The 18,524-nt window shown below is 36.1% G+C and overlaps 1 long non-coding RNA gene across 6 annotated transcripts in view; it reads right to left on the reverse strand.

Moving 5' to 3' along the window:
- LOC110362079 (uncharacterized) overlaps positions 1-18,205 on the reverse strand; it is a 202,820-nt gene extending 184,615 nt beyond the window's left edge. For all 6 annotated transcript variants that reach the window (XR_010471132.1, XR_010471130.1, XR_010471131.1 and 3 more), the window contains exon 1: positions 18,101-18,205. This is a non-coding gene — a long non-coding RNA (uncharacterized LOC110362079). The remainder of the gene's footprint in view (positions 1-18,100) is intronic.
- Positions 18,206-18,524: the final 319 nt, after the last annotated feature.

The following is an 18,524-nucleotide window of genomic DNA, read 5'->3' on the forward strand; positions in this document are numbered from 1 at the left end:
AAAGATGATGAAAGGGCTGGAGCATCTCTCCTGTGAAGATAGGCTGAGCGAGGTTGGGTTTGTTCAGACTGGGGAAGGCTCCAGGGAGACCTTATAGCAGCCTTCCAGTACATAAAGGGGATCTGCAGAAAAACTGGGGGGAGACTTTTGACAAGGGCATGGAGAGATAGGACAAGGGGTAATGGCTTTACACTGAAAGAGGGTAGATTTAGATTAGATATAAAGAAGTAATTCTTCACCATGAGACTGGTGATACACTGGCACAGGCTGCCCAGAGAAGCTGTGGATGCCCCATACCTGGAAGTGTTCAAGGCCAGGCTGGAGGCTTTGAGTAACTTGGTCTAGCTGAAGGTGTCCTTGCCTATGGCAGGGGGGTTAGAACAAGGTGATCTTTAAGGTCTCTTCTAACACAAATGGTTCTATGATTCTATGACTTTTGGGTCTATTGCTGCATTGTAATGGTATATGAAATAGGAACACTAAAGCTCCACCTAAGCTAAATGTCAGGTCACCTGTTATTCCTTCTAGTGCTGTGGTGGCAAATATCAAACAGGTTTTTTTCAGTGAGGAATGGGTTAAGTGAGAATATCTTTAGGGTGTTACAAATCTGTACTGTTTACAGCTGCATCATTAACCTGTACCACTCACAGCTCTGTTGGCTGCCTCCCAAAGCTGCTGCCAGACCTGGCAGGGGGCACCAAATGAGTTTGCCCAAAGTGTATTCCTGTTACTTTGGTTTGGTTAGTCTGTTTGCTTCACAGGTTTTAACTCAATAGCATAGAGAAGAGAGGCTGGTAAGCAAAGCAGCAAAACTGAATCCAAGGCCAAGCTTCAAAAGCATCAGGCATCTCTGGTGACTTGACTTCAGCTATTTTGTTGGATTTCCAAAAGATTGTATTTAACTGATGAAGATTCAATCCCTCTTTCAATGTTATCTTGTTTTTTTGGCAAAGGATCTCCCCTTAGGCTGATATTTCCTCTAACTTTTAATGGGTCTTTGCAGAGATTTTGCAGAAAGCCACAAGGTGTAGATAACACAAAATATTAATGTGATACAGTTTCCCCTCAAAAAGTTTTTGATTGAAGAGGATGGTAAGAAATAATTGTATAAAAGATTCTACCAAATAGTCTGTAGGAAACAAGGATTATACCTGACTAATAAAGCTGACAGGCTTTCATCTACTGAATGATAGACTAGTTCTGCAGTGGCCTTTGATTGACTACTGCAGCCAGATGGATACCAGCTCTACAGGCAAAAAGATCTCTAGGTTCTGAGAAATACTCATAATTGTCTGACATCTGCTGGCTGTAACTGTGCATTGGCATTGTATTCCCACCACTAACTCCATCCTGTGTCACACAACATACAGCAGGCTTCCATGGTATATTTATATTTATGTATAAGACAGTTATATAAGGTACAGAGTTCTTCAGGGAAAGGTAAAATGCTGTTACTTTTCTAAACAAGTGTTTTAAATTTATTGAAAAAACACCCTCCCGAACTGATTCTAGCTTTATAAAATCATATAATTGGCTTTATATTTTCTCATTATCCAGTAACTAGTGATTTTTTAAAAGACACTAACAATTTAAGAGAACTATAAAGCACAGACTGAATACAGAAATAGGGATCTTGGCAGAAATATGCAATCTCTCTAACACTTGAGCTGATTAATTGGCAATAAACTATCTAATAAAAACATGTTATGTCCAATAATATAAAAAATGTTCTACACAAAAAATGTAAAAAGTAGGGAAAATTTGAAAGAGTCATACCTGAAGGGAAGCAAATATGCATTTAACAGTCTGTTTTATTTTGATTGTTTTATTATGGTCAAATACTTCAATATTATCTAAGTTTCTGTGGTAAGAATGTTCAGTATGTTACATAGCTGATTAAACCCATTAAAACATTACAGAATAGTACTATCCTAGTATATTAATTTCAATAGGTTAGTTGCACTAATAGTGCACTAATTTTGATTTTTTTTCCAACATCTCCCTGACGACCCATTCACAAAATACATTGAGCCATCATCCTAATGAAAAATCCTGCAAACAATAAGAACACATATCTGACTTCATTAATGAATATTGCAACTATTGCAAAAGATAAAATGAATACCTTACCTTATGCCTTTAGAATACTTTTACTGTATTTATTACTGCTATTACTCACTGATGGTTACTATTATTCAGTGATAGATAATATGATTTAAGATAACTTCCATTCTTAATAGCATTTCCTAAAAGAACCATTATTACTATTAATGTCTTAAATAATACTTAGCCAATGCAGTTCTGTTAAGTGAAGAGCTAAAGTTGCTAAAGGAACACTTTGAATGTTTTACAGTTTAAAACAATCTATAAGGTAGCCATATTGACACCTAACACCAAAACATGTTTTAAGAAACAGCAAAACTAATAAAATCATTTATGAAAATGTCAACAATTCTTTTGAAGTGCAGAATCTTGTGGTGATTATGCAACACTTACATAATTAATCATGCAGTTAACCTTGGCACATTACAATATGAGTAATTTAAATTTGTCTGACTGAATTTTGCCTGTAATTTCCTAGACTATAGTAGTTTAATGATACTATGCTTTAGGCTACTTTCTACCAGTGGGTGACTTCAAGGACATAAGAAACAACTTCCATAAGGGTGATAACAGCATCTGTCCCCAAGCAGCAGGAATGTTCATTCTCAAAGTCTGTTTTGCAGCACTGAGACCTTAGTCAACAAAATATATCAAAACCTTTCAGCAGGAAAGAAGCACAACAAGAAATGAATGGTATGATACCAGGATAATTTAACATCCTTAATGCTTTTATTTAATATCGATGAAGGAGAATTATAATAGATATCCAGCGTGATTTATTGTGTTTTATTAACATGGACAGCCAACAACTCAAGACTTCAGTCACTGCCCTTTTGCATTTATTCCTGTATGAGATGCAGGGGAAAAAATGCTGCTGTATACAAAGATCTGCCAAGTCTCATACATGTAGAAAGTTGCTCTGTCAGCTTACTCTTTTAAGGTCCCCAATATGTGCCTCCTGCACAGGTTGTATGGTACTATGTCTCCCTCCTGCTCCGTTATCCCTTGTGCCAGAAGGCAACCAACTGGCAACTGCCCAGCTGGTGGCATCTAGTGCAAAAAGTCAAGGGGAGATAAAAAACACAGTGAGGCTGTTCTACATCCCAGGAAGCACACAGTCCTCTACAGCAGAGTTGGACCACAGATCCCCCAGTGTGGAAGTCCCTTCTGTCACATAACTGCACTGTTGGGTTAGCTTCAGCATCTGAGAAGCTGCTAGTTTAGAGTCCCATAAAAAACACAGAAGCCAAGGCCCAGAACTACTATTTCCCTTAGGCAGGTAGCCAGTGAAAGCTCTCAGTCTCAAAGGCTAGGACTACAGCAACGAAGGAGCCAGCACAAGCCCTGCCTGCTCCCATCCGTCCTCCTCAGACTTGACAGGCTGGCCAATGTGGCCCTGGCCACCACCAGTGGCCACCTTCACAGGCTGGTGACATGCCAAGAACCATTCCCAAAGGATATTTGGCCACAGCCATGATGAAGGAGAGAAAGATTTTACCTGGATGGACATACATTGTGCCATGTCTCTTTGCCCCAGGACTAGAGTATGGTCTGCAGTCTGTTTTATTATATCTACTAGTAGCCAGCAGGAGGTGTGTCCTGTTTTTTAACCACAAACCCACTTTCCAGGTTTTTACCAAAAGTCCACGTTCAGTATAGTTTGCCCCTACTTGAAATTAAATGCACATGTTTACTGTTTCAAATTTTCCAGGTGAATCTGGATGTGTAAGCAATTGAAATAATGGCAAAAGTTGACCAACATGAAGTGCTCAGGCCTGAGGTGTGCTGCAGATTAATGTTGCTATTGAAAGACATTGAATACCTGTCCTTTGGCTAATCGTAGAGCAGACAGACCCAATGCAAGTGGTGGTTGACACTTGGATGGAAGGACAGAAGGGAAGAAAGACACAAAGTCTCACTCAGCCTGGTACTTGATGAGAGCCACATGGCATAGCTTAGGTACCAGAGCTGAAATCAGGAACCAGCACCACAAACCAAGATAAAGACAGCTCAGAAACCGACCCTGTTGAGCAGACACTCAACTACTTGCGAAAAGGGAATGGATTAATTAGGCCAAGAGGCCTAAAACTTGATAGAACTGGATGGAAAACAGACACAGCATGTCATCAGTGAGAATCTCTCTTTTTACATACAGTCATTATGGCAAAAAGGCTTTATGATAGATGCAGACAGAATAATCCACAGTCACCTGAGACAATAAACTATGTGTGTTCAGGTACAGTCACTTAAAAGACATTTTAAACACACGATTGTCAAGGGTGAAAGTAGAATTTTATGTACAAAAATGTTTTGGTACTTCAAATGATGTTTCAAGGCACGTCTGTGTATTAGCTTTTAGAAGACAGCAAGTCAAATAATGCTCAGTACAACTTATTTTGCTTTTTCTTTGTTGTTTTTTTTTTTTTGTCATGCAGTCAATATTCATTACTGATGTGTAATAGGAGCAGCTTTTTGTTGCTTCCTCTTTCCAGCACTAACTTGCTTCAAATACAAATTAAGTGCTATTGAGCTAAATTGCCCTTTCAAATTTGCTGTAAGGCAATTTGCCATTCTCCCAAATCTTGAACAAAAATAGAAAAAATGTTTATGTTTCTTGCAGAACACACAAAAAAATCTATTCCAGGCTGAGAGGCATTTGCTGAGAGTTCCTGTGTTTTACAGAAGCTTTTGCCAAATCACACTGGAATCTCAGAAGCAATCTTCCCACTCTTCCTTAGCAGGATGTATTCCCCATTAATATAGAGTAATCTGCATGAGAACTGCAACACTGCCAAGAGGAAACAGTAGAGATTCACATAGTGGACCCAATATATTATACTTTCATATTAATATATATTTGTTCGCTTGCTTTCTTTGCACATGACATAACTACAGACAGATACATCAAGAATAAGCCATAATGAACTGACAGAGTCCTCTCCTAATCACAAAAAAAAAAAAAAAAAAAAAAAAAAAGTTGGTCATTTTCCCTTCATTATGAACATTAGATTTAACTTTTAAAGCCTCGATAAAATTACATTTCAGTTAAATATAACACTAAGAGTCCACCAGAAATCCTTTCTTTTTAAACTTTCTTTAAATTTTTAGTTCTCAGACTGGGAAAAATGTTTGATAATTTTTAGTGAGAAAATGTTTTAAATTCCCAATTTAAGCTTACTTTTCCAAAATACTGAAGGTCAGAAGTTTTGGGGTTTTTTCCCCTTGCCAAAAAAAAACCAAAAGTTTTTATTTATTAGTTATGACTGATCACATTTAGAAATGCAATACCTGTTCAGATAAATAATTGACAGTTGCTAGCAATGCATACAACAAAAATAGTGGAAGAAATTAAACTTGAAAGTAATTTGAACTGAATGTATTTATTCATAAAATATGAAAAATATTTTTTTCTATTTTTAATAACCTTCCAAGTATTCCAAACATACTTCTGGATAGATTCATTAGAACATGGTATATTACAATGAACAAGTGGTTGCAGTATTTGGAAATCAAGGGTGTCATTTTTTTCTTCCTAAATTGTCAGTGATTAACTTGAGAGCTGAGGTCACTATCTTGCCATCAACTCATCTTCTAGGCAAATGGCGACTACCGATACTCTTGGGATGAAACAAGGCACTGATATAAGGCATAATTAATATGTGACAAGAATGGTACTAGGTGCCAAGAAAATTCATAAGATATAGTCCTGGAACTGTTTCTCTAAGGAAAATATATTGTCTAAGTAGTTTGAGAGGATACTTTGCTTTAAATCTCATCAAAATCCCAAATGCTCTGGCCAAAATAGCTCATACTTCATTTTAGCTTGTGGGGGAGTTTTCTGCTCAGGCTACTTCTGAAACCAGAACAAGCTGTGGATACAACAGATGAGACCACAATACAATAATATATTCCTGTTTGAAGGCAAAGGCCCCTCATCTTGTAATTCAATGGCTTTAGGGGCTGCTTCATATGCAGTGAACTGTCAAGCTGGCACCAGGGACTGGACATACGTGAATTTGAGGGCCACAGTCCAACAGAATGGCTTGGCTCTAACTAGCCATAAACAAGTATTTGTTAGCTTTTCTTTCTAACTTGTCTCAGCCTTAGTCTATATGTGTACCGAGGAGTAGCTTCAGTGCCGCAGACACATTTTGTCACTGTTATCCCCTGGAGCTCCCCTTAGACCCCTTTAAATAAAATCACTATCACTGCTGTAAACCAGGATGAAGTCTAATATGCCCAGTTTCAAAGCAGCCAGAGAGACAAGCCTTAGACCTAAAAAAAAAATTAAGCACTTAAAATAAAGGTTAATTTAGTGTCAGAGAAAAACTGATTCTGACTAATTTATTATCATTTAATGCGTGCCTGGAGGCTAAGCCCAGAGCTAAGAGTGGTACAGCATCTGAGACTCACCCCTTCCTTGCTTTTATCTTGCTCTAGAGAGTCAGTAAGATATCACTTGCACTTCAAAGGCCGAAAGTCACCCTACCCCTTAGGCCAGAGAACAGGGGGGCTATGGATGGACGTAAGGCTTACCCCATTTTTCTCCACCTCTTCACAGCCACCTTGGTCCTGGTAAGAAATGCCTTGGAAGCATGAAGATCCACAAAGAGGTACTAACCAAACATCTGTCAGTAGGAGACAGTGGCAAAGAGGTCCTCCGGCCATTTCACTTTTTCTGACTTTACTTATTTCCAGCACAGCAACAGTATGCCAGCATATGCTGCCATATGCTGGGTGGCCACCAGACACTTAGTGGCAGCAACTTAACATGAACAGCACGATTGGAAAACAAAAGAATTTGTGGTTCAGCATATTCAAAGCATTTTACTTGTTGACCAACTGTAAAAGGAAGAATGGTTTAAAATTATCAAAGTTTTATTAATTCTAATTGCTCAGATGAGTTTGAGGACTGATTTGAAATCTTAGCCAAAGTATGTTTTCAATTATTCAACTCAAGTTTAGAGCCCTTGCAGACTTTTTAGGAAATGGACATAGGGCTACTGAGTGGTACTGAGACCTTATCTTAATCTAATGAATTTTTGTCCTTGCTTTGATTGCTGCTGTTGACCTTCAAACACCTTTTATCACATTATATCCATAAGTTTGTTTTATTATCTTCACTCAGTCTAATTACCTGGATGATTCTATACTGTTCTCTACAGGGAAACATTCTGCCGAAGTTTAGGTTTTTAAATACTAATTAAAAAATTAATTAGTGTGTGAATTAATTTCCACTCTTTGTATCTTCCTCTCCCTCTTGATAGCCATCAGAATCTGATAGCAACGTAGCTGTTACCATACTTTAATTATACTGTTAGGAATCCTTTATCCATCTGTGGTATATGGAAATAAGCTTTATTCACCCAGGCTAAATGTAAAGCCATCTAAACCATAGATCTAATGGGTTTAAATATAAATAAAATTTCCTCATGTTATTTAAATATTTGAAGTGTTTTTGGGCAATATATTGCAGGCTGGGCTCATATGTCTTATTTGTTGTGATAAGTTGTATACAAATGCACTGCAAAAAAGTGTCAAACCACTTCCAGTTTCTTATTTGAGGCTGGTGTTCATTCAAGTCTTACTCAGCTTGTACACACACAGTTTCAAGAAAGTGATTTTATGTTTGTGGGTATATTAGTGGTAGCTTTTTGTTCCTATAATTGACAGTGCAAGCTAGTGTTCAATGACTGAACTGTTATTAATAACTCTCATTATTAATAACTATTATTGATAACTATTCATAACTGGTCAGGTTTCAATGACATAGGATTCAGATTTGTTATAGAAAAATATGGGCATGGTAGAACTGCTATGAAAGCATGATCTAGTGAGATAATATTTCATAAAATCTCATAAAAATATTGTAACCATACAATGGGAGCAGCCGTGGCTGTTGAGACTCAGAAACACCAGGAAGTCCTATTGGTTCCTGAGGAATACCTGTTCATGATACTATTTAGAATGCTGTTAATTACAAAAACAAGCATCTAATCAGTTATGTGTTCATCTTCCAGTCTGCAACTTAACCAGCAGTGTGCAGCTTCATTTAGATCTATCTTTAGTTTTTTCTGTTACAAAGTTAAATGAAAAAAGCATCAGAAAAGTTCCTTTGTGCTCTAATTCATTAAGATCTTGTCCAGTTGACCTCCATCAGTCTGTATTGAAATTAATAGGAAAAACTGTGTCTTTCTAGATTAGGTTGTAATTTATCATGAAAAAGATAGAAATGGCTGATGTAATTCTTGTTCCAGTAAGGCTAAAATAATTTTTAATTACAGCCTTATACATTGCAGAATAGAAAAGTTATTCAAAACTCACCTATGAAGACAGAGTCATATTAGCATAAAAAGAGTCCAGCAGTAGTAGCTCGGTTCCATATTATGAATACTGGGCTGGTATTGTTTCTGAGTTCAACAGAATAAAAATGTGGAATTGTTACTTCTATTATTTTTTTTTACTCTGACTCCTGTTTCTTGAATTGCTTTCTGCATGTTTACAGAGCCTTAGTAGGAGAGGCTGAAGCTGCAGATCCATTTTCCTGAGAAGTACAGACTAAAGATATGGATCTCTGACTACGAAGGAGGACTAGAGCTTGGGATTTTACATTCCAGATGACTACTGCATTTGTCAGAATGTTATAGGCACATAATTACCAGAGGGCCTTCAGGCCGCAAATCTCGGAGCAAATCTCAAAGCAGAAGGATTCCGGTCAGGTCTTTTTGTCTTTTTTGCTGGCATCCCCTGTGGGCACTCCAGGCACATCTTTGCCACTGCCACCTTTTTCAAGTGCTGGTTGAATTCCGTTTGCACATACCTAGCTTGCTCAATGAGACACGTAAAGAATTTAGAGAAATAATTTGCGTTTTAGGTTCACAGTAAGCTAGGTGAGGAGCTATCCAGATGTTTGAATGTTCTGTGTGACCATACTAAATGTCAACATTCCCAAGTTCTTTTGTATAACTGACTCTATATATCTCATTGTCTGCAGAATATTTTTTTCAGAATTAAGTAGCCCTGAAGCATTTCTGTTTTTCCGGAATCTGTACTAACACTTTCTGAAAGCTGGCTACAGTATGACAATTTCTGTTACTCGACCACAAATTCAGAAATATCAAGACCACTGCTCATTTCTAAAATTCACAGATATATGTATATACATACACATATAAATCTGTACACAAGTATCCCCCAGTACACACAAATTTAACATCACATACTTAACTCACACTTCCTAGCAAATAAAACATTTAATGATTTTTAATGCCCATATATATTATTCAGAAGCCCACGAAGAAATAAAGTGAAGGAGCAAAAAATCTGATCCTACATACTCTTGTTAACAAGTTACAAAATTAATCTTTAAAAGGAGCAGACTGCCAATGATATTCCTTCTGCTGTCTCTAAAGTACAAAAAAATAACTGTAAGAGCATGCTTGCATTAATTCATATCAAGTAGCGTTCCCACTATCGCATACAAGATATACAATCTCCTGTTACGGTGAACACAAACTAGAACAGCTCAGTGATGAATGTGTGAGAGTCTAAAGAGATGATTTCAGCTGGTTGTTATCCAGCTGGGTCAGAGTTTAGATAGGGAGGGACAAAAGTCAAAAGGGACAAGCAGCATAGGTGGCCTGCGGATAAAAAGGTTCATTCTTCTGTGCAATCAATCACCTTCAAGGGCAGAGAGTTTGCTTCACGAGCAGAGAAAACAAATACATACGTAACTGAGAGGGTGAAACCAGCTTTGAAGAGACATGATTACGTTTGACTGAGTAGTGACACACCAGTTTCATCTTAAACATTCAGTTTAGATTACACCACATAAATACACATTCAAAGGACCAAGTACGTGCTTAACTTTACACTGGTGTTTTTCCAGTTTCAGTGGAAAATCCTATTTACAACTAATTCATATTCAAGCAAAAAATATCCTGGTCTCATAATAGGAAATTAACTGATTAAAAGTTACTAAATGAAACAGAAAATACATATTGAATTGTTCTATTTTCAAAGAATATTTGGTTGGGTAAAAAAACCCACAAATTAAATTGATTAAATAAGAGACAGATTTTGACTTGGGCTGAGGAACAGGATTCCACTTGAATTTCATTAAAATAAAGCATTGAAACAGGTTTTAAAAAACTAGACCTAATACTAACATTTTCAAATCTGATTATTTAAAGGTAGAACTTTTACTGAGGTCCTAAGTTTGCACTGACAAACATGTGAGCAAGTAGGCCCCTCTATTTTCTGCAAGATTGAAGTCAAAGACATCTATTACAGAGTCACAGCATGGCTGAGGTTAGAATTGGACCTCTGGAGGTCATTTGGTCCAAACCCTTTACTTAAGTGAGGCCACCCAGAGCCAATTGGCCAGGTCTGTGTCGAAATGGCTTTTGAGCATCCTCCAAGGGTTGAGACTCCACAAACTCTCAGGGAACCTGTACCAGTACTCAGTCACCCTCACAGTAAAAAAGTGTTTCCTGTTGTTCAGAGGGAACCTCCTGTGTTTCAGTTTGTGTCCATTGCCTCTGTTCCTGTCACTGGGCAATACTGGAAAGAGTCTGGATCCCCAGTTCATTGCACCAGTGTGTACTGGTGTCCAGGGTTGTTTTGTCTCAGGCACAGGACTTTGCACCTCCCTTTGATGAACTGCATGAGGTTCCTGTCAGCCCATTTCTCCAACAATTTATAGCTGAGTATAGTATGAGGACTCATCCCACTAAAGAAATCTAGGATTGTCTAACCCTTCTGACAAAGGTTGAGAACATGGTCTGCCAGTGAGGAAAGCATTTCAAAATAGATTATTTGGGAAGAAGCCACGTAACTAAGAAGGAATATTTATACTTGAGTAAAACTGTGATGCTGCTTTTTAATAAACAAATCTCAGTCCATCATTCCAAAAACAGGAGTCAGTTCTGTGTCCAAAGAATGGAGAAGGAGGAAAGGAAAATTACTCTATTTGGTGTTTAAGTGTGATCTCCACTGTTGTTAAAAATCTGCAGCTCCAGTTAAATGTTTGGCCAAGAGTTTAAAATGCCATATTGCATTACATGCTCCATAGCTGGGGTTGCCACCATTTGGTTCCATTGCAAGTTTGGAATCCCTGAAGAAATAAATAAGTAAAACAGAGAGAAGATAATGTTTTAACTTCAGAAGCTGATTATTAGCTGTATTGTTTGTTAGAAAACTGGTGCTGTAGTTAAAGTGGAAAGAAAAAAAAAATACAAAACAAAACAAACACAACAAAAAAACCCCACGCATATACAAAAACAAAACAACAAACAAACAAACAAACAAACCTGAGCATGATTTTTTTACTCTTGTATTCACTGCCTGCAAAGATGCACAAAAGGTCACATACATCTTTGAACAGGAAATGATCACTCTTGACATATAAATCAATATAGATTGTAAAGTGTGAGGAAGTATAAGGTGACACCAACATCTCAATGCAAGTTTCTCCATCAGTTTCTCCCTAATAATATGAGGTTAATAAAATTTCCTTCTTTTTCTATTTGAATACTAGAATATTTTAATTAATCTGCCTACCACAATGGCGAGTGTCTTATTTGGTATCTCTAGAGTTTAAAAAACTACAATAGTGAATGATAATTCTGAAGTGACAGACATATCATGGTTTTGCTTCCCAAAATATGCATAGATTAAGTTTGTAGCCTGTCCCAAATGCCATATCTGAGCTATTTGGGCTATTTGGGAAAATATATTTCCAGACTTAAATCTTCTAACAGGAAAAATTCTGCTGGAATGCCTCTAACATTTATATCAGTGGCAATATGGATCTTTCCTATAGACAAGTCGTCATTGTGTAAAGCTGTCTCTTGTTGAAAATAGAAAGAATGAGGGTATATCTAATCTAAAAGGGAAGTGGCTGAACAGTTTCTGTAGGTGTCTAGAGTTTAAAACTTGCACAAATGGCTAACATCATAATACTGAGACATTTCTCAACTATTAACATGAGAACACTTGGAAATGTAATTTTTACCTATTTCAGTTTTAGATAACCAACAAAAAAATACAGTCAAAAATAGAATACTACCTTAAATATAGTACAAAAATACTGGCAATAAATACAGTTCAACTGAGCCACAGCTTTCCACACTAGGATCAAATTTCAGACTGACTTAAAGCATTGCCAGTTCTTCAATGCACATAGTCTCCTGAATGATAAGGGGATGGATTTTAAGACAACCAAATTTCAAATAAAGCAGTGTGTTCTTCTGGCTTACCAGGGACAGAAAAAAGCCTTTTTGATTATTATTTCTACAAGACCGTGTTACACCATGTGACACCACAAAATCAGGTGGAAATAATTACCTATAATTGTATATTGCATAGAAGCACACTAATAAAAGCAGAATGAGACATAATCCCTAACATATTTTCCAGTATTAAGGTAGTTCCATCTACGCTTGGTTCTCCTCTGTGACCTCATCTAACTGTACATGGTTACAACATCACAGCAGTGAGCAGGACAGAAATACTAAGGGAAATGTTAGCAATACACCAAAAGCACCACCTTAATAAATAAATACTTGAAGAAAAGTTAACACATCAGCTCAGTGCAGATATCCTATTCAAACTGCAAAATGAGGAAGGTCATAAGAAAATTTAAATGTGGTACATAAAATGAAATATCTTTCTTAAAGTCAACAAGGGAGTCAAAAATACAAACTTCAGTTATCTTCAGATATCTCACTGACAGTATAAACTGTCACATTATGATTTAAGATTCTGGTTCTACTTTAGTTACACAAAAACCTTTTTCATTTTCTAGGATATAAAATATAAAATGATGTCATAAAGATCTATTGCAGTAGTGCCCTACCAGGCGATCATTAAAATGCAGAACATCTGAAGGGTAAACTAAGACAAGGGAGTTTAGCAAAAACAAAAACCACTGGGAAAAAATACATGCAGCTATAGAGGGAAATATTTAAATCACTATAAAACTATTGTAATGTGCTTGTTCTGCGTATGGTTAATATTTGATTAGGTAGGTGCTCGGAGTTAATGTCCTTCTTAATTAAATCAGACTCCTCCTTCTCTACCCCAAGAGAAAAAAAAAAAAAAAAGATTGATCATGCTTTTTTTCAAATGCTAATTACTATAAGCAGAGAAAGTCTTAAATCAGAATGTTTTATTCAGTCCTGCTGCTTCATCCATTTGGATCCTACTCACATTTCCTTGGGAGGCCTGCTCTTTTGTATCTTGAAAATAAGCACAGATGTTGTTTCCACCTTCCTCAGAGCAAGTTTTGCTTAATGACCATTTTGAATGTATCCCACTTGCACCTGTTCAGCATTTTAAAGTAAAATAGAGTACTTGATTGACTCTAAATATCTTGTCCAGATTTTCTTAACTTTATTATCTTGCCATTAAAGCCAAGAGATTATTTGAGCAGCAGCCACAGTATCACCTGGAGTAGAGCCAAGTTCATCATTCCTGGACGCATTTTTTTGTTGCTGTTGAAAGTCTGACTTGGAAGATATTGCAGACGGATTAGAACATTAGATGTCACCACTACTGCACTGAGGTACAAATAGAAGCAATGATAACCATATGCAATAATTTATAGTGCACTAAGTATACAAAAATGCTAATATTAAAGTGGTCACATTGATCTCAAGATACCACTTCTGCAGAACTGATCTTTATGTACAGAATGCATTATTTATCTTATTTCATAGAATCAAAGAATGGTTTAGGTTGAAAGGGACCTTAAAGATCATCTAGTCGCAACCCTGCTGCCATGGGCAGAGACACCTTCCACTAGACCAGGTTGCCCAAAGCCCCATCCAGCCTGGCCTTGAACACTTCCGGGGATGGGGCACCCACAGCTTCACTGTGCAGCCTGTTTCAGTGCCTCACCATTTATTCCTTAAAACTAGTCTAAATCTACCTTCTTTCAGTTTAAAGCCATTACCCCTTGTCCTATCATGCCGTGCCCTCATTAAAAGTCCCTCCTCTTCTTTCTTGTAGGCCCCTTTAGGTACTGGAAGGCTACTATAAGGTCTCCCCAGAGCCTTCTCTTCCTCCTCCTCCTGCAGCAGGAATCCTCATACTTATTTTCCTCTATTATACTTCCTTCCTCTTCCATTACAATGTCTGAATTGCAAAATTATTCTCTCGCAGAATTCACCCAATCCTGCCATCATTATCTTTCTTGTCAGTTTTCTGAGGTATTCAGAAGTCTGGAAAAAATACTTTCATAGTTATGAATAACATTTTTAGAAATCTATAGACCTACTTCTGGTTTCATAGTACTAAATCAAAGGGAATTTGGCCTTTAACACCTAACAATGTATATTTTCAAATCATTATTATCACCATTTAAATTTACAAAAAATGTTGTTTCATAGAAAGTGAGTCCATTTTATGAGCGATTCCTTTGCACCAAACTTAAGTGAAGCTTTGACATTCCACAGTTCTGTTTGAAAATTAATTCCCTGTACGAAGTGATACAAAAAAATGATGATGAAATGGAAAAAGAAATCGCTATCTTAAGTATGTATGTTAATATGTGACACAACATTTAAAAATTAGAACCAGAAAGCCATTCTGCAAAGAAGTGTTAGACTTTTGTTCAAAAAAACATGAAACCAAGATAGCTTCTCATTATTTTCTTCTCAGTTTCTTTTTTCTCAGTTATTTAGAATCAATGTAAAATTGTTAAATGTTACAATTTTGTCTGTATTATACTCTGCAATGGAGGGTGGTTTTGTAAATCAGTGGTGGAGCAACAGAGGAGTTCCTTGACTTCAGATTTGATATGTCTAACTACAAGACCTTGATTGCAGTTGCTTAAAACTTCATGATCACATTTTTTCTTCACAGCATGTCAAATAAAGGAATTTTATGTCTGTTTTTTGATTTGGTAACTCCAACCATTTTCTCCAGAGTCCTGTAATGTGAATTTTATATTGCATTATTCTTCGTGTCTGTAAGAATTTTATATATATATATGTATGTAGGTATGCATGCATGTACATTGTGAAGAAAAATGATTCAATAGCATATCAGAGGAGGATTATTGGTAGACAATAAAGTATAGGCTACTAAGAGATTCACAATTTAATTTGCTGATTCTTTTTTTCTCATGAAAATTGAACAAGGCAGAATTCTTACAGAATTCCTAAGTATTGCATAATTAAAAATTATATCCTAATGCAAACATACACAGAGACTAATGAACTCCTTACAGAAAAGCTACACTCCAGCATTTCCTGACTTGGTGCTTGCTTTGTTCTTTTAGCATCCTCCCTAAGGTAAATTAAATGCCCAGCAGTTTTACACAAATCATGTAGTATTTCATAAAGCATCACATATTTGAAGGTACTGCTCACAGGTCAGTATTAAAACAAAAACAAAAACAAAAGAGAAGTGATGCAGTGATGCTGTTCTTTAGGTGATAAATGCATGATAGTAGGACACTTCTGTATGCTTCTCCAAATCATGTCACGTCTTCATGTAAGAGAAAGTCAAATTACTTATATTACAAAATGGCATCATAATGTAAACCATAAAAATGTAAAAAAATTGTTATTGATATTGAATCTCTGGTAACCAATGCTGTCACTTGTTATAATAAAATATATGACCATCCTACTGAAATTCTCACATATGAAGAAAAACATAGAATATGCTGTGATTTGGTCTTCCTGAGACTGAACATAATTTAAAATTATATCTGCTGAAAAATAATAATGAACCTATTAAACACAGAATAAATGTATTATACTGGCTAAAAATCATTCAAAAGTACACTGATTCAGAAATTAAACTGTCACTGACAAAATATCAAGCTGCACCTTAACCAGTCAGATGAACATAATTTTCAGTTAACACAGCATGGTATTTAATACTAGACATTTCTTTAAATTAGATACATTGCATCTTCAATCTTCTGTTAGCTGACCTGACAATAAACATGATGAATCACTAATAGTTCATAAACCCAAGATTACTATGCAAAATTATTGTTCCATTTTTTTTGGTCTGCATATTAATATTTAAGTGAAGTTATATGGATACAAACTATTATAATAAATGTCAAGAACTTGAATTTAAGATTTTCAAGTTATATTTCAAAATTAGTTTTGAGTACATTTTTTTCAAATGCAAAATCAAACTTTTAAAAAAGCCAAAAAAACCCCCAGTGGAACATAAATCTTTGAGAGAGGTTATTTTAAGGCTTTCCTAAATTGTTGCAGCAACTACAACTACAGCTAGACATTTAAACCTCAAGGGTGAAGCAGATGTCATACCATCTTCCTTACCTACACATACAAGCACATAGGGCAGCCAGATCTTCAACTGGGACAGGTTGGCATAGCTCCATTTTAGTCAACAGGACTAAAAGGTTTCACACAAGATAAGGACCAAAATCAGAAAAGAGAGGATTACTAAGCAAATGAAAATGCAATAGTTCGCTTACTTAGCTTGGATAGACAGCTTCCAGAACGGGTAGACCTTTTCTGTGCTTATCTCTTCCCATCCCTGGTTTCAGTACATACCCATTATATTTGCTGAATATAGGCAGTTTCCTTCTCATCAATGCAAGTTTGCAGATTATCATATTCATAAAAAGGCTTGATAGGTAGGATTACACAGTAATCATGTCAGGTTATATTCTCAAATGATCTCTCCTCTGCAAAAGTGAAGTCATTAGAATCAACCATTTGTGTTCCATGACTCTGGCAGCAACTGATTCCTAGTACTACCCAGTTAAACTATACATCCCTTGAAGAACACCCCCTTTGGCTGGCTTTTCAGCAAGCCGTCATGTTAGGAAATGTCTAAAGATAATGAAGCTATTCATACAATGCAAGTTGCATGTACATAGTGGCAGTTAGATGTGCAGCTGGCACAGCCTGTGTTTTCTGGTAGCTCGCTTCCATATCGAATTGCAATGTTAAAGGTCTGATTTTAGAAACATGACTTTGAACTTTTATTTTTCAAGATTGGGTTCTGATTACTTGTGACCCTATACTAAGGATTTTGAGTTCCATGCAAAGCAACTCAAATTTTCCTAGAAAGCAGTCTTCATGTGTACATGACCAAAAAAAATCTATAACCTTGTCAGGAAGGAATCCCTATGTATTTTGTAGCGGTCATATCTACAGTTTTTTACTAATTGATATAGCTCCATTACTGCAATTGTTCATTATGATTAAGTTTCATATATTAGTAGAAATTTTTAAGGGAAATCTTCAGCTGTGATTTCTGAGCTTAAATGACTTTGAAACAACATTAGCTGAAAAACCTTTGAAACAAATCATCCTAGCTGCATTTTCAACTAATTGGATGACATGAAGATAACTGAAAATAGCTCACCCTGTTCACTCTAAGATACTCTTTACAGAAACAGTTAAAAATACTCCTTTCATATTTTGCTGAGATCCTTTATCAAGTTAGGAACACCAGTTGCTGTGGTTCAGCTTATCAGCTTTGACCAACCAAAACAAAAATACAGATATTTGATGTATACATACATAAATAAATAGATGTATATTCTTAAAACTTAATGGACCATTCAGCCATCTAGTCTGTCCCTCTCATATACCATAAAGACTAAATTGTATCCAGTAATTCTTCAATTGAGCATAATACTTTCTGTTTGCAAAAGTATATCTTCCAGTAGGGTATTCAGGTTTGGTCTAAATTAAGAAATACAAAATACAAATATAAGCTTTGAACTGTGACATCATAATTTAGAATATGTTTTCTACTTCAATACTTTAAATAAGATAATTGCATTTTGTGAATTTATCAAATGTTGTGAAAAATGTGCATATAATTAAATTATGCATGCATTTTGCACAAATCTTAGAATGAACGTTCTCTGTGGCAAGACAGGAAAGTCAGATCTGAAAATGGAGCAGATAAAGAAGAAGAAAGATGTATTATTGAGCCAAGACAGTCTTCCAGGAAACTCTTAAACAAAAATATAATCTCCACAGCATACCTGGTTAGATGAGGACAAATAAAGAGAATGAAAAAGTTGTGATCTCCCAGAACACTTTACTGTCAGCTATGTCTTTCTCGTCTCTGAAGAGTTCTTTCCCAGAGATTCCTGAATTCCAAATCCTAATTAGATATGTTATTAATCTTATTCACATGAGAAAAGTTACATGTGTGCACAAGTATTTGCTGGATTAGAGCCATAATATGCTTCTGGTGTCTTTTGTAGCATAAGCTTCTTTTAATTTTCTAATTCACTGAATGCACTCCATTTCAATATTGAAAATCTTTGTTCCTAGTTGGTTTTATGACCTTTCTAAAGCATGTTGAGTTTTATTTTGCTCATAATTTGATAAACATGAACAATGTTGTTCAATGATAGTGAAAGAAATAAACTTATGTTTGAACTACAGTAATACTGCCAAAAC

This window comes from Columba livia, chromosome 3, assembly GCF_036013475.1.
Source record: "Columba livia isolate bColLiv1 breed racing homer chromosome 3, bColLiv1.pat.W.v2, whole genome shotgun sequence".
Classification (NCBI taxonomy): Eukaryota; Metazoa; Chordata; class Aves; order Columbiformes; family Columbidae; genus Columba; species Columba livia.